General features: G+C 44.5%; 1 protein-coding gene and 1 long non-coding RNA gene across 8 annotated transcripts in view; one reads left to right on the forward strand and one right to left on the reverse strand.

Annotated features, from left to right (window-relative positions):
- The window catches only part of LOC130297113 (uncharacterized), a 33460-nt gene extending 14669 nt beyond the window's left edge, over positions 1-18791 (reverse strand). The window contains exon 1 of one of the 3 annotated variants that reach the window (XR_008849400.1): positions 18680-18791. This is a non-coding gene — a long non-coding RNA (uncharacterized LOC130297113). Of the gene's footprint in view, positions 1-17440; positions 17504-17939; positions 18032-18679 lie in introns of those variants that run through there. The other 2 variants (XR_008849399.1, XR_008849398.1) reach the window with 2 other exon arrangements.
- LKAAEAR1 (LKAAEAR motif containing 1) overlaps positions 17376-26575 on the forward strand; it is a 42481-nt gene continuing 33281 nt past the window's right edge. The window contains exon 1 of one of the 5 annotated variants that reach the window (XM_056549386.1): positions 17376-17474. The gene's annotated coding sequence lies outside the window, so the exon portion shown is untranslated. The other 4 variants (XM_056549384.1, XM_056549385.1, XM_056549383.1 and 1 more) reach the window with 4 other exon arrangements.

Genomic DNA, 26575 nt, shown 5'->3' on the forward strand with positions numbered 1-26575 from the left:
CGTTGGGCTCCGTCACACTAACGGCCTTTAAAGGTAAAAAAAAAAAAAAGAGAGCCTTAACGGCCATTAGTGGTGGAGCCGAGTTACAGTGTGAAAGTAGCCTTAGACAGTGTCCTGGGAGTGGCAACCTTACTTGGAGTTAGCAGGAGCTAAGCTCATCAAAAAGTCTGTTTTTCTATGTTAGGAATTATTTCTCCTCAGGGATTATATAGATAGAAAGGTGAACTCTTTAGCAAAAAAAAAAAAAGGTGAACTCTTCCTCCATGTTTGATTGTGACTGTGTTTTCCTTCTGTTGGAAGAAAATGACCACCCAAGCCCTTTTGTCAGAGAGAAAGAACATCTCCTAAAGTCAAGAGAAACTTTAAAGTGGACACATTTCTCAACTTTAAACAAAAACAGCATCTTCAAACAGAAGAAAGTTTACTCCCAAAATCCTCTTACCATTGACACCAGAACTCTAGACAGAAGCAAAATGATCAAGGTTAGCCCCAATCTGGGCAGAGAATGCAGAAGAATGTCTGGGTTCTTTCCATGATAAACATAGGCTATGCCTAATGGTATGTTCACACTGCGGAATCTTTGCTCGCGGACTTCCGCACAGAACATGTCCGCCGCTGAAATTCCTCAGTGTGAATGGATCCGCAAAAGACCCATTCACACTGATGGTAATGTTCACTGTGCGTAATTCCACTTTTGAGCGGAATTCTGCGGGAATTACGCAGTGTGAAAATACCCTAGGAGCTCAAAGAGACTCCAGCAGACAGTTATATGCTAAACTAATAGAGATGTCGCAAATTGTTCGCCGGCGAACTTAGCATGTTCGCCATCGCATCGCCGGGCGAACATATGTGAAGTTTGATTCGCTTCCTATACTTTAACATTGCGGTAAACTTTGACCCTGTGAGTCAGCAGACACATTACAGCCAATCAGCAGCAGTCCCTCCCTTCCAGACCCTCCTACCTCCTGCACGGATGCCATTTTACCATCATTCGGCATGCTGCAGGCTTAGAAAGGAGTAATAGGGAGTAATAGGGAAAGCGATATCTAGGTTGCTGCTAGGTGGTGTATTTAGGTTCCACTTTACTCCTAAAGCACTAGTCTAACATCTGCTTTAAGGACAGCACCCAAAAAAGCCCTTTTTAGGGCTCAAATATCAGTTTTTGTGTCTTGCAACAGCTGGAGGCACCCTGGTTGGGAGGGAACCGCTGGTTAAAAGGGGTACTCCAGTGTAAAACTTAATTTCCTTCAAGCAACTAACTACAGTATTAAAAGGACTATAAGTTCAGTCCGTGTGTCTTGCAACTGCTGGAGGCACCCTGGTTGGGGACCTCTGCTTAAAAGGGGAACTCCGCTGGCAACCTTTTTTGCTTATTGTCACACTAGTGCAAATCACATTTCGTGTGACAGTTGTTCAAATAAAATAAAATAAATACCTTATTTGGCTGTGAAATAAAACCAGTGCTGCCTAAAGGGGGGCTCTATCTATATGCTGCCTAATATGGGGGAATCTATGATGTGCTGCCTAAAGGAGGGATCTAACTATGTGATGCCTAAAGGGAGGCTCTAACTATGTGCTGCCTAATATGGGGGAATATATGTGCTGCCTAAAGGGAGGCTCTAACTATGTGCTGCCTAATATGGGGGAATCTATGTGCTGGCTAAAGGGGGCTCTATGTGCTGCCTAAAGGGGGGCTCTAACTATGTGCTGCCTAACATGGGGGAATCTATGTGCTGCCTAAAGGGGGATCTAACTATGTGATGCCTAAAGGGGGGCTCTATGTGCTGCCTAAAGGGAGGATCTAACTATGTGCTGCCTAATATGGGGGAATCTATGTGCTGCCTAAAGGGAGGCTCTAACTATGTGTTTCCTAATATGGGGGAATCTATGTGCTGCCTAAAGGGAGGCTCTAACTATGTGCTGCCTAATATGGGGGAATCTATGTGCTGCCTAAAGTGGGGGGCTCCATGTGCTGCCTAAAGGGGGGCTCTAACTATGTGCTGCCTAACATGGGGGGATCTATGTGCTGCCTAAAGGGGGGATCTAACTATGTGATGCCTAAAGGGGGGATCTAACTATGTGATGCCTAAAGGGGGCTCTATGTGCTGCCTAAAGGGAGGCTCTACCTATGTGCTGCCTAAAGGGGCTCTAACTATGTGCTGCCTAATATGGGGGAATCTATGTGCTGCCTAAAGGGGGGATCTAACAATGTGATGCCTAAAGGGGGGCTCTATGTGCTGCCTAAAGGGGGCTAAAGCACGTTATTCCAAAGAATTTAGGAATAATAGGTGATTTATGCCCTTTATGGATTAAAACCAGACTCTGCATCAACTGTATCAAATGTAATTTTCCATGGGAGTTTTGCCATGGATCCCACTCCAGCACGCCACAGTCCAGGTGTTAGTACCCTTGAAACAACTTTTAAATCACTATTCTGGCCAGAAAGAGTCCCTGTGGGTTATAAAATTCGCCTGCTGATTGAAGTCAATGGCGGTTCGCGAACATTTACGTAAGTTCCCGACATCACTATAAACTAAGCAGAATCCACACATCTTCCTCTTGTAGAAGAGTTTCCTCAAAAAGGTGCTCTTGAAGAGGTCCTAAACTATGACAGAGGGGAAGGCATTTATTCCAGAATCTTTGTGGTTCTGAAGCCAAACAACAGGTGGAGGCTCATTATAGATCTCACCTTTTTGAACAAAGGTCTAGTGGCCATAAAATTCAAATTGGACAAGATAAGATCTAGTATGTAATAGCAGATCTCCCATGGCAGCCTTGGTGCCCCTCAGAGGGCCTCTGACTGCAATAGTGTTCCACCTGAGCGCCAAAGTGAAGAATTGTCTGCAGCTCAGAGAGGTGACATTCAGTGCAGACTGGGAACTGTAATACCGGAGGCTGTGGGGAGTAAGGAAGGTAAGTACATTTTTTTAATGTTATCACACAGCCTGGGTAATTTTATTAAAAACATTTCTAGCTGGATAGGGGTAAAGAAGTACTCCACCCATGTCCAAAGAATAGGGGCTAAGATGTCTGATCTGCGGCACCCCAGAAATCCGGTGCACAGAACGAACTTCGCTCTGTGCAGGATGACTGGCGATATGGGCCAGAGGCTCGTGACGTGCCATCACGGCCATACCCCCTCAATGCAAGTCTATGGAAGGGGACATGACCACCGTCACGCACCCTCCCATAGACTTGCATTGAGAGGGCGTGGCCATGACGTCACTATCGGGCGTGGCCGTGATGTCACCAGCCTCCGGCGCTGCACCCGACACTCTAAACGAATGCCGGGTGCAGCAGGGAGATTGCGGGGGTCCCCAGCAGCGGGACCCCTGCAATCAGACATCCTATCCCCTATCCTTTGGATAGGGGATAAGATGTGTAGGAGCAGAGTACCCCTTTAAGTATCCAGCATGATATGTGACAAAAACACCACAACTACCAATCCAAAAAGAGTATTATGCTTATCAGACAATTCTTTTCCATTTGCCACCTCATGGTCGGAGTGAATCTTCACAAACATTTTGCACTCTTAGACACAGCCCTTTTAATCGACACCTTTCAAAATGCTTGAGAAAGGAATATCATTTGGCCAAAGTCATGTACTCCGCTCATCAATGCGTTTAGAAGTGGCTTTGCACGTGCTGTCATTTTCCCTGCTGTGGTGTTCCAATATCATAAGCATTTTTGCCATGCACCCTTTAGCACAAGAGTGTCACACAATATGACTGCACGATGTTCTCAATAAAAATGTGTGAAGACCTTTGTCCAGCTGTGAAGATCACACATAGCGCCAATTGTCTTGTATGGATGGCAGCTATTGATTGGCATGACATGACATTGGCAGAATGCGCACACAGAAGAGGACAGTATTTGCTGGCAGCTGCTGTATTACTGATGATTTATGTAAGGCTGCTTTTACATAATGTTTTCCCTATGTTCTGTGTTTGTGCTGGGACAGAAGATGGGCCAATCTACAATATTTCCGCTCTATTCTAAATCTTCTGACGATTTCTTTTGCAAGATTTGTTCAGCTGTTAAAGTGCTGCAATTGAACAGAAAAGTCTAGTATGACATTATTAGGTCTCCTAGGGCTGCAGCCATGTCCTAGGAAACCTAAGAGGGTCATACCTGACTCATCCGGGAAATTGTCGCACTTTGACAGCTGAACAAATCTTGCAAAACAATTCTAGGAAGAATCAGATTTACGTGAAAATACTGTAGATTTGCTTGCCTCTAACCGAGAGCGTTGATATATCTATAGGCCCCCCATCCCATAGAGATAGCAGCAGTATACAGATAGAGCTGGAGGGGAGGTGTATAACTACTATATATCCTGATCCCATAGAGATAGCATCAGTATACAGATAGAGCTGGAGGGGAAGTGTATAGTTAACCCGGCAGTGTCCTTTTGGGATCATCTGGGCTGGTATGCGCCTCCGTACCTTTTTTTCTGTCTAGGAAGGCATAACCTGATGCACTGTCCTATACAAAAAATACACCACATTGTTTACATAAAACCATATAAAATGTATAACATTTTTGCGGTACAGTTTTTGGCCATGTTGTTTTAAGCCATGTAGCCAATAACTGTAGCAAATCTTGTACATGAAGTGTGGTTTTGCTTCCTGGAGTTTGGCCTCATGTTACAATTCACACTGCGTGTGAACCCAGCTGCAAATTGTGCATTTCACTTTAAGGGGTATCAACTGGTGCCAAAAAGTTAAATGGGCACGCTCATTAAAATTAATTTTTGCTATTGCACTCCTTATGATAAATAAAAAAATATTTCTCATGTATTTTGTTTTAAAAAAAGTTTTCTATGTTTTATTTGTGTTTAAAAAAGTTGCCACTAGGTGTCTCCCTACTTGTCTAGAGCACATTTTCCCCCCATCTTTTGCACAGTCTTTGCACTCCTGCTGGCATAAAATCAGAACATGCTGAGGGGGGCCCCGTGCAGCCTTAGCCAATTATAGCTCATCTCACACTGAACTGCTCTAGGCTGAGTGTAGCAAAGTGAGAGAGGAAGTTCTCCCCTGTATGGCTTCAGATGATGTCATGTCTGCTGGGGAACGCCCCTTCCCAGTCTGTGAATTTGACTGAGACTGAGCAGAAAATACAGAGCAATATCAAGGTAAAAAACTAAAAAAATTATAAAAATAAAGGTAGGGGGTGGTTTATCATGATGGGGGCAGTGAACTGGGAGGATTATAAAATTTAACAAGATCATGAGAGGAACTCTTTAAACAGACTTATATTTACTTCTATTCAAAAATCTTAATCCTTCTAGTACTTACCAGCTGCTGTATACTACAGAGAAAGCTGTGAAGTTCTTTCCAGTCTGACCACAGTGATCTCTGCTGACACCTCTGTCTATATAATGAACTGTCCAGAGTAGAAGTAAATCCCCATAGAAAACCTCACCTACTCTGCACAGTTCCTGACACGAACAGAGGTGTCAGCAGAAAGCACTGTGGTCAGACTGGAAAGAACTACACAATTTCCTCTGGAACATCCAGCAGCTGATAAGTACTGGAAGGATTAAGATTTTTAAATAGAAGAAATTTACAAATCTGTATAACTTTCTGGCACCAGTTGATTTGAAAACATTTGTTTCCCACCGGAGTACCCCTTTAAATATTCCACCAATGTCATATCAAATATAAAGCACGATTGGTTGTTGATGTTCAACTAAACCTCTTCACTCCCTCTCCACCCTCACTCCTTTCATATGGATTTGTCAGTGAATGGTTATGAAGGATTAGATCCGATTTTGCAGAATGACTTAACAGAAAGGCCTCCGCCATCAAAGCAACACAGAACTCTCTTCTTTCATTCATTAATAGATAATATCTCACCTCGGCAAAGCGCATTATTAGTTTCTAAGAGAGGTCTACACCAGAGTGTCCTCTCCTGAGCCGAACAGCTCTATTAAAAAGCCTGGCGCCTGTCACATGAATAATATCCTCATATCAGGGATATTGTCCCATATCTCCCGCTATTCATATGGATGGAATGGAAGAGCCAAAGCTATAATTGGATGGCTTGTGAATGGCATCCAGTAATACTATATATGAATAGATGCTAATTCAGATTTATTAAATTATGTATCAGTAAGAGAGTAATTAATTTAATGGAACAATAGCCAAACAAAATATGGAGGGAATATCTGAAATCTTTTTAATTAAATGTAGAAACTGATATTATTGTGCTTTTCTTTTTTTAGGACTGGCTGTGCTCATGTGTTTCCTTATCGTTGTACTGTCCCATCAATAAGGGATTATGACAATAATATTGTTTTTAACCATTTGCATTTTATGGTTCCTGATAGGATCCGTGTACAATGCATACGGGAATTCTTTAGACTCTTTCCCTTATTTCCCACTTGTGAAGGCTTTGCACTAAAAAAGAAATTTCCCCCCATAAATCTGCACTCAATATCAACAAAGTGAAAACTGAATTTTAGACATTTTAACACATTTTTTTTAAAGGATAAACAAAAATTTTGCATAAACTTTAGTATTCAAAACATTTGCTATAACACTTGATATTTAGCTCTGGCTCCTCACATTTCTCTGGATCATCTCTGAGATGTTTCTACACCTTTACTGGAGTCCCTTGTGGTAAATTCAGCTGATTGGACGGGATCTGGAAAGACACGCCCCTTTCTATATATGGTCTCACCTGAGGCTGAGATTTGTCGCACATAGGGATAAAACCATAAGAAGTATATCCCCTAGTATTTATACCACATTTACATTGACCCGTGCTGAATCTCAATAGTTAATGACCAGAAGTTCCTTTAAATGCAGAAAAGATGCGCAGTGTGTTGGTATATTAAACCTATCAGATCCTTAAAGGGGTAATCTTTGGAACAGTGATCTGTGCAAATGAAAAATTTTATTTTTCAAATTCAAAGACCACTGTTCCAAAAATCTGTCAGACACCTGTGGGGTGTAAATGCTCACTGCACCCCTTATTACATTCCGTGAGGGGTGTAGTTTCCAAAATGGGGTCACATGTGGGGGGGTCCACTGTTCTGGCACCATGGGGGCTTTGTAAACACACATGGCCTTCAATTCCGGACACATTCTCTCTCTAAAAGTCCAATGTTGCTCCTTCTCTTCTGAGCATTGTAGTTTGCCCGCAGAGCACTTTACATCCACATATAGGGTATTTCCATACTCAGATGAAATAGGGTTACACATTTTGGGGGGCTTTTTTCCTTGTGAAAATGAAAAATTTTGGGTAACACCAGCATTTTAGTGAAAATTTTGACATCCAACTTTAACGAAAATTCCCCAAACACCTGTGGGGTGATAAGGCTCACTATATCCCTTGTTACGTTCTGTGAGGTGTGTAGTTTCAAAAATTGGGTCATATGTGGGTATTTAATTTTTTGCGTTTATGTCAGAACCGCTGTAAAATCAACCACCCCTGTCCAAATCTCCAATTCGCTCCTGAGCTATGTTGTGCGCCCGCAGAGCATTTTACGTCCACATATGGGGTATTTCTGTACTCAGGAGAAATTGCATTATAAATTTTGGAGGTCTTTTTTTCCTTTTACCTCTTGTGAAAATAAAAAGTATGAGGCACCACCAGCATGTTAGTGTAACATTTTTTATTTTTTTACAATAACAGGCTGGTGTTGCCCCCAACTTTACTTTTTCATAAGGGGTAAAAGGATAAAAAGCTCCCCAAAATTTGTAACACAATTTCTCCCAAGTAGAAAAATACCCCATATGTGACCCTAAACTGATTCCTTGAAATACGACAGGGCTCCGAAGTCAGAGAGCGATATGCGCATTTGAGGCCTAAATGAGGGATTTGCATAGGGACGGACCCAGATGCAAGAATTGGGAGTTGCTGTTTTACAACAACTGGAGGCTCTGTTTTGGAAACAGTGCCGTATGAGAAGTTTTTCATTTTTATTGGCGGGGAGTGTAACTGTGTAGGGGAGTGTGTGTATGTAGTGTTTTACTTTTTATTTTGTGTAGTGTAGTGTTTTCAGGGTACATTCACAAGGGCAGGGGTTCACAGCGAGCTTCCCGCTGGTAGTTTGAGCTGTGCGGAAAATTTGCTGCATCTCAAACTTGCAGCGGGAAACTCACTGTAAACCCCCACCCATGTGAATGTACCCTGTACATTCACATGTAGGGGGGGTGGGCAACGCTCCAGCTGTTGCAAAACTACAACTCCCAGCATGCTCTTTGGCTCTCCGTGCATGCTGGGAGTTGTAGTTATGCAACAGCTGGAGGCACGCTGGTTGCAAAACACTGTGTTAAGAAACACACTCCCTGTTTCGCAACCAGTGTGCCTTCCACTGTTGCAAAACTACAACTCTCAGCATGCACTGACAGACAAAGGGCATGCTTGCAGTTGTAGTTATACAACAGCTGGAGGCACACTACTACAACTCCCAGCATGCCCTTTGACTGTCCGTGCATGCTGGGAGTTGCAGCTATGCAACACTGGAGGCACACTGGTTGCAAAACACAGAGTTTGTTACTTAACTCAGTGTTTCGCAACCAGTGTGCCTCCAACTGTTGCAAAACTACAACTCCCATCATGCACGGTCTGTCAGTGCATACTGGGAGTTGTAGTTTGCAAAAGCTGGAGGCACACTGGTTGCGAAACACTGAGCTAGGTAACAAACTCTCAGTGTTTCGCAACCAGTGTGGCTACAGCTGTTGCAAAATTTCAACTCTCAGCATGCACTGACAGCCGAAGGGCATGCTGAGTGATGTAGTTATGCAACAGCTGTTGCAAAACTACAGCTCCCAGCATGCCCTTTGGCAGTGTATGCTGGGAGTTGTTTCTTAGCAACAGCAGGAGGCAAACAGGCCTCACCTCCTGCTGTATCCTGCCGCCTCGACCGCCGCTGCTCTTGCCGCTACCATCCCGATCCTGTCGCTGCCTGAGGGGACCCCCGCTGAACTCCGCCGAGGTAAGTAGGGCCCTGATTGCCGTCCCGATCACCAGTAATCACTGCACAGCAGAACAGTGATTGGTCGGTCGTTCCGTGCCTCCTCACTCCTACTGGTAAAGGGTGATAGGTGCCATCTTGGACGCCACCTATCACTCTTTTTTTCTGGGTCTCCGGTGACCCGGAAAAAAGGGTTATAGATGGCGTTCCAGATGGCACCTATCACTCTTTACCAGTAGGAGTGAGGTGGCACAGTCTTTACCAGTAGGAGTGAGGTGGCAAATCACCCGTCTGAATTGACCCCCGGGGTTTGCACAGGGTGCCTGTTGAATTCAATAGGCATCACGATCACGGTCCCCGCCTGGCAAGCGGCAGGGACCGGAATTCCCATGGGCGTACAGGTACGCCCTGGGTCCTTAAGTACCAGGATAAATCTTTATCCTTGCAGTACTTATCAGCTGCTGTATGCTTGTGAGAATGCAGTTGAAAATTGTGTTTTTTACTTTAAAGGGGTACTCTGGTCGAAAACAAATGTTTTCAAATCAACTTGTGCCAAAAAGTTAAACAGATTTGTAAATTACTTCTATTTAAATCTTAAAAGGGTATTCCAGGAATAAAAAAACAGGCCTGTTTTCTTTCAAAGACAGCGCCCTCCTTGTCTCCAGTTTGGGTGTGGTTCTGCAGCTCAGCTCCATTGAAGTGAATAGAGCCAAGTTGTAATACCACACCCAAAATGGAGAAAAGGAGGGTGCTGTCTTTGAAAGAACAAAGGCCCCTTTGGAATACCCCTTGTGGGGAATAGGATCACATGCATCATGTTATCTGCATTACAAAGGTAGCATAACACATACATTACACAAAATTATTAGGCTGGGTTCACATGATGGACTTTCCAGATGGAAGTTTGTAATTGATCCCATTATTGTATATTTCTGGCCAGCGAGTTGGTTTTTGGTTTCCGGGATGTGCGAAATGTAGGAAGATCTTCCAAAGAATACAGACGGATCTTCCGTACGGAATTGCGTAAAAAATTCTGCACAGACAATCCGCCTGCATCCCACCCAGAAAAACCAAAATTCGGCACAGCCAGCTCGCCACAAAACCAACTCGTCAGCCAGAAACATACGAGGGAATCAATTTCGAGTTTCAATTCGGAAAGTCCGTTGTGTGAAGCAGGCCTTACTGAGCCTATTTATTATGTAAAAAGAATCCTACAGATAGAAACTTATCTAGAGCGTCACGCCATTTTGTAGTATACCACACTGGTAACATAGAGAGTTTATAAGTAAAGTATAAAAGCGCTCAATAGACCATCTAGAGATGGTGACTGGACAAGCGTGGTAAGGCTGTGTTCACACCGTCAGGTTTTTAATTGCAATTATTGAATGTAAAACTAGGAACAGATCCTAAATGGTGAACGCTTATGCAGGAAAGACTGAGATTTCATATCTTCCATTCCTGGTTTTGTATTCAATAATTGCAATAAAAAAAAACTCATTGTGCGAACACACCCTAAGACACAGAGATGCTTTTTCGATATTATTAATAGGCACCCATATGGTTTGAAAGTGAGGTCAGATTTATTTTACTCATTAAGTATTTATTACAAATATGTAAACAGATTGCCTGTGAACCTACATGATTTGATATGTGAATATATGCTTGTTCTTATTTAATACATCTGTATTTATTAGGTTTGTTCACAATTTTTTTTCGTGTCACTATTGCATATTCTTTAAGAATAGACACCTATCTTGTTGGACATGCCTGAATTCTGTACAGTATATGGCTACATTCACACATACAAAATGTAATGCAGATTTGAAGCTGCATTCAATCATTAAAGAGGTACTCTGGCCCTGAGACATCTTATCCCCTATCCAAAGGATAGAGGATAAGATGTCTCACCGCGTGGGTCTCGCCGCTGGGGACCCCCACAATCTTGTATTCGCCACCCACCTGTTTGAGCTGCACGCCGTGGTGCCAGTTCACAAACAGCAGGGTGGCGACCAAGGGGCCGGAGTATCGTGACATCACGACTCCTTCCCCGTGTGACGTCACCCCCCGCACTTGCTATGCAAGTCCATGGGAGGAGGGGGCGTGATGGCCGTCACGCCCCCTCCCATAGACTTGCATAGCGGGGGGTGACATCACACGGGGGCAGAGTCGTGACGTCACGATACTCCGGCCCCGTGGTCGCCACTCGGCTGTTTGTGAACTGGCACCACGGCGTGCAGCTCAAACAGGTGGGTGGCAAATAGTGGATAGGGCATAAGATGTCTCAGGGCCTGAGTACCCCTTTAAGTTAAGTTACACTGATCAAACCTCTAGCAGATCCTGTACAGGTGAATATACCCTATCACTGTATTAATGCATACACCATTAGATCAGTGTTTCCCATCCAGGGTGCCTAGAGCTGTTGGAAAACTACAACTCCCAGCAGGGTTATCCAGGAAGCAGATGGAGGCACCCTGGTTGAAAAAAACACTGATCTCTCTTTTATCTATCTATCTATCTATCTATCTATTCCAGCAATAAATCCAACAGCACTCACGGGTTCAAGTGAAAAAACACAACGGTGTTTATTTAGACCATGTTCAGATGCAACGTTTCAGTGATATCCACCACCTTTTTCAAGCTTGAAAAAGGTGGTGGATATCACTGAAACGTTGCATCTGAACATGGTTTAAATAAACACCGTTGTGTTTTTTCACTTGAACCCGTGAGTGCTGTTGGATTTATTGCTGGAATTTATGGATGTGGTCTGCGACTGGGACCACGTTTCTTTCCTATTGCACCCGGATTACTATCTTGAGACTTACAGTGGTAGTGCTGTCCTCCGCCATTTGGGAATATCTATCTATCTATCTATCTACACTGCTCAAAAAAAATAAAGGGAACACTAAGATAACACATCCTAGTTCTGAATGAATGAACTAATCGTATGAAATACTTTCGTCTTTACATAGCTGAATGAACTGATAACAAAATCACACAAAAATTATCAATGGAAATCACATTTATCAACCCATGGGAGGTCTGGATAAGTAGTCACACTCAAAATCAAAGTGGAAAACCACACTACAGGCTGATCCAACTTTGATGTAATGTCCTTAAAACAAGTCAAAATGGGGCTCAGTAGTGTGTGTGGCCTCCACGTGCCCGTATGACCTCCATACAATGCCTGGACATGCTCCTGATGAGGTGGCGCAATGTGGCGTTGGTGGATGGAGCGAGACATGATGTCCCAGATGTGCTCAATCGGATTCAGGTCTAGGGTACGGGCGGGCCTGTCCATAGCTTCAATGACTTCCTTTTGCAGGAACTGCTGACACACTCCACCCACATTAGGTCTAGCATTGTCTTGCATTAGGAGGAACCCAGAGCCAACCACACCAGCATATGGTCTCACAAGGTGTCTGAGGATCTCGGTACCTAATGGTAGTCAGGCTACCTCTGGCAAGCCCATGGAGGGCTGTGCGGCCCCCCCAAAGAAATGCTTCCAAACACTATTACTGACCCACTGCCAAACCGTTCATGCTGGAGGATGTTGCAGGCAGCAGAATCTCCACGGCGTCTCCAGACTCTGTCACATCTATCACATGTGCTCAGTGTGAACCTGCTTTCATCTGTGAAGAACACAGGGCGCCAGTGGCGAATTTGCCAATCTTGGTGTTCTCTGGCAAATGCCAAACCTCCTCCACAGTGTTGGGCTGTAAGCACAACCCCCACCTGTGGACGTCGGGCCCTCATACCACCTTCACGCAGTCTGTTTCTGACCATTTGACACATGCACATTTGTGGCCTGCTGGAGGTCATTTTGCAGAGCTCTGGCAGTGCTCCTCCTGCTCCTCCTTGCACTAAGGCGGAGGTAGTGGTCCTGCTGCTGGGTTGTTGCCCTCCTACGGCCTCCTCCACATCTCCTGGTGTACTGGCCTGTCTCCTGGTAGCGCCTCCATGCTCTGGACACTATGCTGACAGACACAGCAAACCTTCTTGCCACAGCTCGCATTGATGTGCCATCCTGGATGAGCTGCACTACCTGAGCCACTTGTGTGGGTTGTAGACTCCATCTCACGCTACCACTAGAGTGAAAGCACCGCCACCATTCAAAAGTGACCAAAACATCAGCCAGGAAGCATAGAAACTGAGAAGTGGTCTGTGGTCACCACCTAGGGAACCACTCCTTTATTGCGGGATTCTTGCGTATTGCCTATAATTTCCACCTGTTGTCTGTTCCATTTGCACAACAGCATGTGAAATTGATTGTCAATCAGTGTTGCTTCCTGAGTGGACAGTGTGATTTCACAGAAGTGTGATTGACTTGGAGTTACATTGTGTTGTTTAACCTCTTAAGGACTCAGGGCGTACCTGTACGCCCTGAGCCCAGTCCCGGTGTGAAAAACGGGGTCATGCCGTGACCCCGCATAACACAGGATAAAATCGCGATGTTCCGATCAGATGGGACGCAGGTGGAGGTCTCCTTACCTCTCTCCGCGGTGTCCGATCGTCGATTGATTGCTCCAAGTCTGAGCTACAGGCTTGAGCAATCAAGCCCCTATCTCGCTGATCCGTGCAAAGCTATGGCTTTGCAGGGATCAGCATAGGAGATCAGTGTGTGCAGTGCCATAGCTCCCTAGGTCACAAGCGAAGGGTCAGGAACACTGTATGGCGCACACACAAGGTAATGGCACAAGGCACGAAGATCCGGCAAGGCTTAAAGGAAGTGCATGGTTAAATAGGGTCAAACTATACAAGCACCAATTAATGGTGCTTTGGCCCGTAAAATTTTACAGAGCCGGCCCTTGAAGGCGGGGGCGCGCGTCCTTGGAGGCGGGGGCATGCGCGGCGGCGGACAGAGGAGTGAAGAGGTGAGTGGACGCTCGGTACTCGGATGCGGGTGAGCTACCGGGGGGCACAAGATGGGGAGCGCTCACGGCCGGACAGAACGGCGGGAGCGTTGCCCCTAGCAACACCCGGGACACGCGTGCGGGCGCGTCCCGCACCGCAAGTCCTGGGTAGGGCTGGAACAGAGGAGGGGGAGTGCTCACGGCCAGGATGGAGGCTGGAGCGCTGCCCCTAACATCTATCTCATATCTGTCTATCTATCTTGTATCTATCTATTTCATATCTATCGATCTATCTCATATCTATCTATCTCATATCTATCTCTCATATCTATATATCTATATCACATCTATCTATCTCATATCTATTTATCTCATATCTATTTATCTTATATCTATCTATCTCATATCTATCTATCTATTTCATATCTCTATCTATCTGTCATATCTATCTATCTATCTATCTATCTCATATCTACTTATCTATCTATCTCATATCTATCTATCTATCTCTCTCATATCTATCTATCTATCTCATATCTATCTATCTATCTCATATCTATCTATCTCATATCTATCTATTGGCGAAAGCTTGGGATCTAGTGATCACCAATCAGTGTGGTTTAATATGAGAACAGTGAAGGAGTCACACCACACAAAAAGAAAAGTTTTAGATTTTAGAAAAACAGACTTTTCAAAAATGAGATTAGTCATAAATGAGTCCCTATCAGACTGGAACAAATTACATGGAGTTCAGGAGAAATGGGACTACTTAAAAGACGCTTTATTGAAGGCAACAGAAAATTGCACTAGACTTGTCAGTAAAAGCAGAAAAAGGAAGAGACCACTGTGGTACTCAGCAGAAGTGGCCAAAATCATAAAGAAATAAAAAACTAGCATTTACTAATTATAAAACAACCCAGAGCAATGAAGATAGGGAAATCTACAAGACTAGGCAGAAAGAGGCCAAGCAAGTTATAAGAACTTCTAAAGCACAGGCAGAAGAAAAACTAGCTCAGTCTGTGAAAAAAAGGGGTTAAGACATTCTTCAGATATATATAAATGAAAAAAGGAAATTAAAACAAGGAATAACTAAATTAAAAACAAAGGAAGGAAGGTATGTAGAAGAGAATAAGGAGCTAGCCGACTGCCTTAATGAATACTTCTGTTCAGTTTTTACAGACGAAAAAGAAGGAAAAGGACCTCCATTAGAGAGGAAAACTAAGGAATTGTTTGATGCATGTGTCTTTACAGAGGATGAGGTTCTACGTTTGCATTCTAAAGTGAAGACAAATAAATCACAGGGGCTTGATGGGATACACCCAAAATTATTAAAAGAGTTTAGTGGTGAGCTAGCAAAACCGTTAACAGATTTATTTAACCAATCAATGGTAACAGAAGCCGTCCCGCAAGATTGGAAATTAGCAAATGTCATGCCCATTCACAAGAAAGGTAGTAGGGAGGAATCAAGCAACTATAGGCCAGTAAGTCTGACATCAATAGTGGGGACATTAATGGAAACCCTACTAAAGGATAGGATTGTAGAACATCTAAAATCCCATGGATTGCAAGATGAAAAACAACATGGGTTTATTTCAGGGAGATCATGTCAAACAAATCTTATTGATTTTTTTGACTAGGTGACTAAAATAATAGATGGCGGAGGGGCAGTAGACATCGCATATCTAGATTTTAGTAAGGCTTTTGACACTGTCCCACATAGAAGACTTATCAATAAACTACAGTCATTGAGCTTGGACTCCTATATTGTTGAGTGGATTAGGCAGTGGTTGAGTAACAGACAACAGAGGATTGTAGTCAATGGAGAAAATTCAGAGCAAGGTCTTGTCACCAGTGGGATACCTCAGGGATCTGTACTGGGACCAATATTGTTTAATATCTTCATTAGCGATATTACAGAAGGTCTCGATGGTAAGGTATGTCTTTTTGCTGATGACACAAAGATATGTAACAGGGTTGATGTTCCTGGAGGGATCCGCCAAATGGAAAAGGATTTAGGCAAACTAGAAGAATGGTCAGAACTCTGGCAACTGAAATTTAATGTGGATAAGTGCAAGATAGTGCTTCTGGGGCGTAAAAACCCTCAGGCAGAATATAGATTATTTGACACAGCCCTGACCTCAGTATCTGAGGAGAGGGATTTAGGAGTAATTATTTCAGAAGACTTAAAGGTAGGAAGACAATGTAATAGAGCAGCAAGAAACACTAGCAGAATGCTTGGATGTATAGGGAGAGGTATAAGCAGTAGAAAGAGAGAAGTGCTCATGCTGCTGTACAGAACACTGGTGAGACCTCATTTGGAGTATTGTGCGCAGTACTGGAGGCCGTATCTCCAGAAGGATATAGATACTCTAGAGAGAGTTCAAAGAAGAGCTACTAAACTAGTACATGGATTGCAGGATAAAACGTACCAGGAAAGGTTAAAGGACCTTAATATGTATAGCTTGGAAGAAAGAAGAGACAGGGGGATATGATAGAGACTTTTAAATACATAAAGGGAATCAACACGGTAAAGGAGGAGTGCATATTTAAAAGAAGAAAAACTACCACAAGAGGACATAGTTTTAAATTAGAGGGGCAAAGGTTTCTGCAGTAATATCAGGAAGTATTACTTTACTGAGACAGTAGTGGATGCCTGGAATAGCCTTCCTGCAGAAGTGGTCGCTGCAAATACAGTGAAGGAGTTTAGACATGCATGGGATAAGCATAAGGCTATCCTTCATATAAGATAGGGCCAGGAACTATTCATAGTATTCAGATTATTGGGCAGACTAGATGGGCCAAATGGTTCTTATCTGCCGACACATTCTGTGTTCCTATGTTTCTATATCTATATCATATCTATCCATTTCATATTTATCTCATATCTATCAATGTATCGTAAGATTCTATGTAATAGTCCCCTATGGAGGCTAATAAATAGTCAATAACATATGTTTTCTTTAAATGTAATAAACGTGAATACACTGCAAAACATAAACATATTTAGTATCGCCACGTGTGGAAATGTCCGAACATTAATTGAACCACACGGTCAATGGCCTAAATGTAAAAGTACTAAAGTATAGAATTGCTGATTTTTGGTCACTTCATATATGAGGAAAAAAACGGAAAAGTAATCAAAACGTCCCATCTAAACAGAAATGGTTACGATAAAAATTACAGATCACAGATAACCTTCATACAGCCCCGTATGAGGAAAAATAAAAGAGTTATAGGGCTCAGAAGAGGACAATTTTAAACATATAATTTTTTTTACAAAAAGTTATAATTTTTAAAATTTAGTCAAGCAAAAGGCTGTACGGGCATGCTGGGAGTTGCAGTTTTGAAACAGCTTAAGGCACCCTGGTTGGGAAGCACTGGATTAGGCACGTTAGAGTGATCCCTCAACTTACAATGGCCTCAACATACAATAGTTTCAACATACAATGTTTTTTTCTGGACCATCGTAACTTGAAACCAGACTCAACATACAATGTACAGACAGTCCAGATCTGTGACACGTGTCACAACTGGAGGAACCGACCAATCAGAATGGACATTCACTGGTAAATCACCTGTATTACTGAAGTGCCTGCACTGACTGGTGTCTGGTAGCGCCCCCTACAGTACAGGGAGGAACTACAAGTTCTGTACTACTCTTTACCTGTGCCAGGGTTAGCTGTTCTTTTGGACACCAAGTAAGGGCGGCTCCATTTGGGACACTGGGGGAGATTTATCAAAACCTGTCTAGAGGAAAAGTTGCCCAGTTGCCCATAGCAACCAATCAGATTGCTTCTTTCATTTTCAGAGGCCTTTTCAAAAATGAAAGAAGCAATCTGATTGGTTGCTATGAGCAACTGGGCAACTTTTCCTCTGGACAGATTTTGATAAATCCCCCCCCCCCCTTCCACTGTGTGTACTGTATAGGACCCTGAAGAAGCCCCTGTTCTCTACATAAACCATTGTTTCCCAACCAGGGTGCCTCCAGCTGTTGCAAAACTACAACTCCCAGCATGCCCGGACAGCCAACGGCTGGAAGAACTGACCAATCAGAATGGGCATTCACTGGTAAATCACCTGTATTACTGAAGTGTATGCACTGACTGGTGTCTGGTAGTGCCCCCTACAGTACAGGGAGGTATTACATGTTCTGTACTCTTTACCTGTACCAGGGTTAGCTGCTCCTTTGGACATCAGGTGAGGGCGACTCCATGTTACTTTTTTAGGACATTGGGGGAGATTTATTAAAACCTGTGCAGAGGAAAAGTTGCCCAGTTGCCCATAGCAACCAATTAGATCGCTTCTTTCACTTTGCAGAGGCCTTGTTAAAAATGAAAGAAGCGATCTGATTGGTTGCTATAGGCAACTGGGCAACTTTTCCTCTGCACAGGTTTTAATAAATCTCCCCCATTTGTACTGTACAGGACCCGGAAGAAGCTCCTGTCCTCTACATAGACCAGTGTTTCCCAAGAAGGGTGCCCCCAGCTGTTGCAAAACTACAACTCCCAGCATGCTCGGACAGCCTTTGGCTGTCCGGGCATGCTGGGAGTTGTAGTTTTGCAACAGCTGGAGGCACCCTGGTTGGGAAACACTGACATAGACAGTGATTACAGCTCCCAGCAGCTCTTTCTTACTTTTATATGTAAGGATTTGCTTTATCTGTATTAGTTATCTACTTATTTTTCTTTAATCCTCACCTTTTCCTATTTTTGGATGACATTTTGGTGGCTTCAGAACCAATTACCAGGTTTCCATAGAGTTCTGGTCTCAACATACAATGGTTTCAACATACAATGGTCGTCCTGGAACCGATTAATATCGTAACTTGAGGGACCACTGTATTAGCCCAGGTACCGTGTAGGTGCAGTTTAGAAGGGTTAATATGGTATTGACTTTAAGTCACCTTGTTTTCTATTCATGAGGAAGAGCCCAAGGGTAGGACTTGAAACACGTCAACTTTGCTAGGGAACTTTATCTGCTATGGGAATTTACCACACCCAACGTGGATCTGCAGCTCCAACACCTTACCAGTATATACATGAGAGATAAATATGTTAAGAAACTGGGCAGCCCTTTTTTCTTATCTTTGCTCGTGACTATTGGCTGCCTGCGGAACATGTGACCAAGCCGGGGGCAGGGAAAAACGTCTCCTTGGTAAAGTTTGTCAACAAAACCTCACAGTGGATTTCCAGGACTTACGTGCTGCTGGATGGTGAGAGACATTAGAGTCTATAGGCTGTGATTGGGGGATGGCAGAGATCTTTTCCTGCATTAGAGATCGTGTTCTGCCCCACAGAGATAGAAGAGGTTACGTTCTGCAGTACAGGTCCAGAAGACATGGTGTGCTGGCATAGATTAGACATGACCACATTCAGGTATTCATCTCTTTAACTAAATCCTGCCTGGATTAGGATATTTAGGGGTCTGTTCACACATATATTTGATGCACAGTATTTGAAGCTGCAGATTTGAAGCTGTGCAGGATTCTGTTCATGTGAATACACCCTAAAACTGATATATATGTTTTTATTTCTTTAAATCCAGGCAATGACTTGGTCCGTTATGATTTTTTAGCAGCTAACAAGCTGATTCTATCATCGTTTTCACCTCAGTAAATGAACCTTTCTGTTAAAGGAGGTGTCCGATGCTCACTTTTCTTATTTTATCCATCCCGGGCTGAAAAATAAAAGAAAACAAACTTTCTCTTACCTGCCTAGGCTCCCCCGGTGTTCGGTCCCCGTGCTGTATTCTTCTTACTTCCTGTTAGCCCGGCACGTCACACGCAGCTGCAACCTATCACCGGCTGCAGCGATGTCCCGCCTCGGCCAGTGATAGGCTGAAGCTCCATGTGACGTGCCGGGCTAACAGGAAGTAAGAAGAATACAGTGATCCCTCAACTTACAATGGCCTCAACATACAATAGTTTCAACATACAATAATCTTTTCTGGACTATTGTAACTTGAAACCAGACTCAACATACAATGTACAGACAGTACAGATCTGTGAAACGTCTCAATGGCTGGAAGAACCGACCAATCAGAATGGACATTCACTGGTAAAACCCCTGTATTACTGAAGCGTATGCACTGACTGGTGTCTGGTAGCGCCCCCTACAGTACAGGGAGGTATTACATGTTCTGTACTCTTTACCTGTACCAGGGTTACCTGCTCCTTTGGACACCAGGTGAGGGCGGCTCCATGTTACTTTTTTAGCACATTGCCTGTACTGTACAGGACCCTGAAGAAGCTCCCGTTCACTACATAGACCAGTGTTTCCCAAGCAGGGTGCCCACAGCTGTTGCAAAACTACAACTCAGAGCATGCCTGGACAGCCTTTGGCTGTCCGGGCATGCTGGGAGTTGTAGTTTTGCAACAGCTGGAGGCTCCCTGCTTGGGAAACACTGACACAGACAGTGATTTACAGCTTCCAGCAGATCTTTCTTACTTTTAAATGTAAGGATTTGTTTTATCTATATTAGTTATCTACTTATTTTTCTTTAATTCTCACTTTTTCCTATTTTTGGATGACATTTTGGTGGCTTCAGAATCAATTACCAGGTTTCCATAGAGTTATGGTCTCAACATACAATGGTTTCAACATACAATGGCCGTCCTGGAACCGATTAATATTGTAACTTGAGGGAGCACTGTACAGCCCGGGGACCGAACACCTGTACCGGAGCACCGGGGGAGTGTAGGCAGGCAAGAGAAAGCTTATTTTCTTTTTTTTTTGCAGCCCGGAATGGATACAATAAGAAAAGTGAGCACCGGACATGTCCTTTAATTAATAAACAAATATGTTTTCCCTACGCATTTCTGCTGAATAACTACATTTTTATTACCTCCATAAAGGTATACGTGCCGTCATAATAGTTTATCATGCTGCAACCTAATGCGGCTTAAAGGGGTACTCCAGTGGAAAACTTTATTTATTTTAAACAACTGGTGCTAAAGAGTTAAAGATTTGTAAATTAAAAACAAAAGGAAAAATAGCCAGCACAACAACCTAATACACAGGTGCTCGCTGTTGTGGCAAATACAAAATGTACAAAAAAGAAGAAAGAAAGTTGCAACAGCACTCTAGGTCAAAAAATGGAGGCTCTTAGCGCACTTTCTGATCAAAAATCTTAACTCTTCCAGTACTTATCAGCTGCTTTATACTACAGAGGAAGTTGAGTTATTCTTTTCTGTCTAACCACAATGCTCTCTGCTGACACCTCTGTCCATGTCAGGAAGTGTCCAGAGTAGGAACAAATCCCCATAGCGAATATATGCTGCTCTGGACAGTTCCTGATATGGACAGAGGTGTCAGCAGAGAGCACTGTGGTCAGACTGAAAAGAAATTCAAAAAGATAAGAACTTCCTAGAAGTCATTTACAAATCTGTTTAACTTTCTGGCATCAGTTGATATAAAAAAAATTTAAAAATTCCACCGGAGTACCCCTTCAGCTGCTCAATGCAATTACACTACCCTAAAGGTCAATAGGGTACATTGATACAAGCCCAAACAGTCCTCCAACCTGCAATTTGACGACTAAGCCTTTGTTCACATGGCAGAGTTTCTGAGCGGCATTACACTGGGATTACAATCAGAAACTCTGCTGCAGAGTCCGATTGAGGGATTCCGCTCGGAAATGCATTGCTATCTACGAGACAGCACATTTCCGAGTGGTCCTAGTGCTAGTGGTCCTAGTAGTCCTAGTGGTCGGAACTATCATGTGTGCAGAATGTGGGCACATAATAACCATGTGAACATAGCCTAAGGCAATTGCTAAAATAGCAATTAACCCCAGAGCTGTCATTGGTTTAAAAAAAAAATAGATAGATAGATTTTTGGCTTAGATACTCTTTCTCCTTACCTATAACATTTTTATTTTTCCACTTTCGAATAAGGGCCTATAATTTTTTTCCGGGACAAGTTTAATTTTTACTGGTACCATGCATTTTTTCCTATAAGGTATATGAAGCCAGAAAAAAAATATTTGTAGGGTAAAGGAGGGTGATATGAGTTATTATTTTTTTTTTAATGGATTTTTTTAGGGTCTATTCAGACAGGGCCGGTTCTATGTATAGGCAAAATAGGCAGCCGCCTAGAGCGCCCTCTTCATGGGGTCACCACTCTGCACGCTGCAAGATGGGGATGCTGCCCAGCCAGCACCACCGTGTCACCTCAGTAGAAAGGTAATCACATGAGTAGGAGGTTTGTTACAGTGTGTCACTAAAGTAGTAAGGAAATTACATGAGAAGAAGGTTTGTTACAGTGTGTCACCCCAGTAAGGTGATTACATGATGAGGAGGTTTGTTACAGTGTGTCAGGTGATTACATGAGGAGGAGGTTTGTTACAGTGTGTCACCCTATTAAGATGATTACATGATGAGGAGGTTTGTTATAGTGTGTCAGGTGATTACACGAGGAGGAGGTTTGTTACAGTGTGTCACCCCAGTAAGGTGATTACATGATGAGGTTTATTACAGTGTGTCAGGTGATTACATGAGGAGGAGGTTTGTTACAGTGTGTCACCCTATTAAGATTATTACATGATGAGGAAGTTTGTTACAGTGTGTCAGGTGATTACATGAGGAGGAATTTTGTTACAGTGTGTCACCCCAGTAGTAAGGAGATTACATGAGGAGGAGATTTGTTACAGTGTGTCACCCCAGTAGTAAGGTGATTACATAAGGAGGAGGTTTGTTACAGTGTGTCATCCCAGTAGTAAGAAGGTTGTCACGATTCGGCTGGCAGGAGGTGGATCCTCTGTGCCAGAGAGGGATTGGCGTGGACCGTGCTAGTGGACCGGTTCTAAGTTACTACTGGTTTTTACCAGAGCCCGCCGCAAAGCGGGATGGTCTTGCAGCGGCGGTAGTAACCAGGTCGTATCCACTAGCAACGGCTCAACCTCTCTGACTGCTGAAGATAGGCGCGGTACAAGGGAGTAGACAAGAGCAAGGTCGGACGTAGCAGAAGGTCGGGGCAGGCAGCAAGGATCGTAGTCAGGGGCAACGGCAGGAGGTCTGGAACACAGGCTAGGAACACACAAGGGAACGCTTTCACTGGCACGATGGCAACAAGATCCGGCAAGGAAGGGAAGGGGAAGTGAGGTTAAATAGGGAAGTGCACAGGTGAATGACTGATTAGACCCACTGCGCCAATCAGCGGCGCAGTGGCCCTTTAAATCGCAGAGACCCGGCGCGCGCGCGCCCTAGGGAGCGGGGCCACGCGCGCCGGGACAGGACCGACGGAGAGCGAGTCAGGTACGGGAGCCGGGGTGCGCATCGCGAGCGGGCGCCACCCGCATCGCGAATCGCATCCCGGCTGGGGGCGGTATCGCAGCGCACCCGGTCAGTAGATCTGACCGGGGCGCTGCAGTAGCGAGGATGTTGCGAGCGCTCCGGGGAGGAGCGGGGACCCGGAGCGCTCGGCGTAACAGTACCCCCCCCCCCTTGGGTCTCCCCCTCTTCTTGGAGCCTGGGAACCTGAGGAGCAGACTTTTGTCTAGGATGTTGTCCTCAGGTTCCCAGGATCTCTCTTCAGGTCCACAGCCCTCCCAATCAACCAAAAAGAACCTTTTTCCTCTGACCGTCTTGGAGGCCAGTATCTCCTTCACTGAGAAGACGTCAGAAGAACCGGAAACAGGAGTGGGAGAAACAAGCTTGGGAGAGAAACGGTTGATGATGAGTGGTTTAAGAAGAGAGACGTGAAAGGCATTACGAATACGAAGAGAAGGAGGAAGAAGAAGTTTGTAAGAGACAGGATTAATTTGGCACAAGACTTTGAAAGGACCAAGATAGCGTGGTCCCAGTTTGTAACTGGGGACACGAAAGCGGACATATTTAGCGGAGAGCCATACCTTGTCTCCGGGAGCAAAAATGGGGGGAGCTCTTCTTTTCTTATCGGCAAACTTTTTCATGCGAGATGAAGCCTGTAAAAGAGAATTTTGGGTCTCTTTCCATATGGTGGAAAGATCACGAGTCACTTCATCTACAGCGGGCAAACCAGAGGACAAGGGAATAGGGAGGGGGGGAAGAGGGTGACGGCCGTACACCACGAAAAATGGGGATTTAGCAGAAGATTCAGAGACTCTAAAGTTGTACAAGAATTCGGCCCAAGGTAGAAGATCTGCCCAGTCATCGTGGCGGGAGGAAACAAAATGCCGTAAATAGTCACCCAGGACCTGGTTAATTCTTTCTACTTGCCCATTGGATTGAGGATGATAAGCAGAAGAGAAGTTTAATTTAATCTTGAGTTGTTTACAGAGAGCCCTCCAGAATTTAGACACGAATTGGACACCTCTATCCGAGACAATCTGCGTGGGCAAACCGTGAAGACGAAAAATGTGTACAAAAAATTGTTTTGCCAACTGAGGCGCTGAAGGAAGACCAGGAAGAGGAATAAAATGTGCCATCTTGGAAAATCGATCAACGACCACCCAAACAACAGTGTTGCCACGGGACGGGGGTAGGTCTGTAATAAAGTCCATACCAATCAGAGACCAAGGCTGTTCGGGGACAGGCAGAGGGTGAAGGAGACCAGCAGGCTTCTGGCGAGGAGTCTTATCCCGGGCACAGACAGTACAGGCCCGCACAAAATCCACAACATCTGTTTCCAGAGTCGGCCACCAATAGAAACGAGAGATGAGTTGCAAGGACTTTTTGATGCCCGCATGGCCTGCGAGGTGGGAGGAGTGACCCCATTTGAGAATCCCGAGACGCTGGCGTGGAGAAACAAAGGTCTTCCCTGGAGGAGTTTGCCTGATGGAGGCTGGAGAAGAGGAGATCAGACAGTCAGGAGGAATGATGTGTTGCGGAGAGACCTCTACTTCCGAGGCATCCGAGGAACGAGAGAGAGCATCGGCCCTAATGTTCTTGTCGGCAGGGCGAAAATGAATTTCAAAGTTAAAACGGGCAAAGAACAACGACCACCTGGCCTGGCGAGGATTCAGCCGTTGGGCAGACTGGAGATAGGAGAGATTCTTGTGATCGGTGAAAATGATAACTGGAAATTTTGATCCCTCCAGCAGATGCCTCCATTCCTCAAGTGCCAATTTAATGGCCAGTAGTTCTCGATCCCCGATGGAGTAGTTCCTCTCCGCCGGAGAGAAGGTCCTAGAAAAAAAAACACAAGTAACAGCATGCCCGGAAGAATTTTTTTGTAGAAGGACCGCTCCAGCTCCCACTGAGGAGGCATCAACCTCCAATAGGAAGGGTTTAGATGGGTCAGGTCTGGAGAGCACGGGAGCAGAAGAAAAGGCAGACTTGAGCCGTTTAAATGCGTCTTCCGCTTGAGGAGACCAGGACTTAGGATTGGCATTCTTCTTGGTTAAAGCCACGATAGGAGCCACAATAGTGGAAAAATGTGGAATAAATTGTCTGTAATAATTGGCGAACCCCAAAAAACGTTGGATAGCACGGAGTCCGGAGGGGCGTGGCCAATCTAAGACGGCAGAGAGTTTATCTGGGTCCATTTGTAGTCCCTGGCCAGAGACCAAGTATCCTAGGAAAGGAAGAGATTGACATTCAAACAGACATTTCTCCATTTTGGCATAAAGTTGATTGTCTCGAAGTCTCTGAAGAACCATGCGGACATGCTGGCGATGTTCTTCTAAGTTGGCAGAAAAAATCTGAATATCGTCCAGATACACAACAACACAGGAATATAAGAGATCACGAAAAATTTCATTAACAAAGTCTTGGAAGATGGCAGGGGCGTTGCACAGGCCAAAGGGCATGACCAGATACTCAAAGTGTCCATCTCTGGTGTTAAATGCAGTTTTCCATTCGTTCCCCTCCCTGATGCGGATGAGATTATATGCACCTCTTAAGTCCAGTTTGGTAAAGATGTGGGCACCTTGAAGGCGATCAAAGAGTTCAGAGATAAGAGGTAGGGGGTAGCGGTTCTTTACCGTGATTTTATTAAGTCCGCGGTAATCAATGCAAGGACGTAGGGAGCCATCTTTTTTGGACACAAAGAAAAATCCAGCTCCAGCAGGAGAGGAGGATTTGCGGATAAACCCCTTTTTTAAATTTTCCTGGATGTATTCAGACATAGCAAGAGTCTCTGGGGCGGACAGAGGGTAAATTCTGCCCCGGGGTGGAGTAGTGCCCGGGAGGAGGTCAATAGGACAGTCAAAAGGCCTGTGAGGGGGTAAAGTCTCAGCTTGCTTTTTGCAAAATACGTCAGCATAGTCCATATAAGCATTAGGGAGACCGGTTACAGGAGGAACCACAGGGTCACGGCAGGGAGTACTGGGAACCGGTTTAAGACAGTCCTTGAAACAAGAAGTACCCCAGCTCTTGATCTCTCCTGTGGACCAATCAAGGGTTGGGGAATGGCGTTGAAGCCACGGTAGTCCAAGGAGAATTTCGGAAGTGCAATTGGAGAGGACCAAAAACTCAATTTTTTCGTGATGAGGTCCGATGCACATTAGGAGGGGTTCCGTGCGGTAACGCACGGCACAGTCCAATCTTTCATTGTTAACACAATTGATGTAGAGGGGTCTGGCGAGACTGGTCACAGGGATGTTGAACCTGTTGATGAGAGAGGCCAAAATAAAATTTCCTGCAGATCCGGAATCCAAGAAGGCCTTAGTAGAGAAGGAGAAGGTAGAGGCAGATATCCGCACAGGCACAGTAAGGCGTGGAGAAGCAGAGTTGACATCAAGAACTGTGTCACCTTTGTGCGGAGTCAGCGTACGTCTTTCCAGGCGGGGAGGACGGATAGGACAATCCTTCAGGAAGTGTTCGGTACCGGCACAGTACAGGCAAAGATTCTCCATGCGGCGTCGTGTCCTCTCTTGAGGT

Source organism: Hyla sarda, chromosome 12 (assembly GCF_029499605.1).
Source record: "Hyla sarda isolate aHylSar1 chromosome 12, aHylSar1.hap1, whole genome shotgun sequence".
Classification (NCBI taxonomy): domain Eukaryota; kingdom Metazoa; phylum Chordata; class Amphibia; order Anura; family Hylidae; genus Hyla; species Hyla sarda.